Source organism: Eumetopias jubatus, unplaced genomic scaffold (genome assembly GCF_037043125.1).
Source record: "Eumetopias jubatus isolate StellerSeaLion01/CBP00866 unplaced genomic scaffold, mEumJub1_p1.0 scaffold_1, whole genome shotgun sequence".
In the NCBI taxonomy this organism is placed as follows: Eukaryota; Metazoa; Chordata; class Mammalia; order Carnivora; family Otariidae; genus Eumetopias; species Eumetopias jubatus.
In genome coordinates, this window is record NW_028274807.1 from 56,346,601 (window position 1) to 56,347,448 (window position 848).

At 38.3% G+C, this 848-nt stretch overlaps 1 non-coding gene across 1 annotated transcript; it reads left to right on the forward strand.

The window, feature by feature from the left end:
• The first annotated feature begins 253 nt into the window (after positions 1-253).
• On the forward strand, positions 254-546 carry LOC148165006 (signal recognition particle RNA). Its single transcript, XR_015766914.1, has one exon.
• The last annotated feature ends 302 nt before the right edge of the window (positions 547-848 follow it).

Below are 848 nucleotides of genomic sequence, written 5' to 3' on the forward strand. Positions count from 1 at the left end.
TTACCCGTGCTTGCTCTCTCTCCTTTCTCTTCCTTTTCCTCTCACTTTCTTTTCTTTAAAGTTTTTGTGAAAAACAGGGCTATTAATCAGTATATTTATATTCTCAATGATACATTTGCATTATGTTTCTAATTTAATGTATTTCCATTTAAGTCAATGCATCTTAGTAAAATCAAGCAAACTATATTTTCAAGGAATTTTTTACATACAATATTGATGTAATTTAACAGATTAAAGAAGACTTAAGAGAATAGCCGGGCGCGGTGGCGCGCGCCTGTAGTCCCAGCTACTCCGGAGGCTGAGGCTGGAGGATCGCTTGAGCCCAGGAGTTCTGGGCTGTAGGGCGCTATGCCGATCGGGTGTCCGCACTAAGTTCGGCATCAGTATGGTGACCTCCCGGGAGCGGGGGACCACCAGGTTGCCTAAGGAGGGGTGAACCGGCCCAGGTCGGAAACGGAGCAGGTCAAAGACTTAAGAGAATAAAATTAGCTATCGTATCTGTAAAGTCAAATTTATTTTTAGTTCAACGACCATCCTCGAACACCTTCAACATTTGGAAAAGGAATTCAGCAAAATGATTATTGTATCTTGAGTTGAATTACCTGTAAGCAAATCAAAACTGAAGAAAATTAAATTCATGTGCTATATAGACTTCAATGCAAATCTTGCAATAATTGTGTTTAAGTTTGAATTCTTGCTTAACAGTTGCGTCCCTGTGAGAATCACTGGGAGAATTTTGAGGGGAAAAAAGTATATATTCATTTTCTAAATGAAGTTATTTTAAAAGTTTTAGAATATAGTTGCATGTCAAAACCCAGCATTGTTTACAGTTAATAAATGAAAGCCAA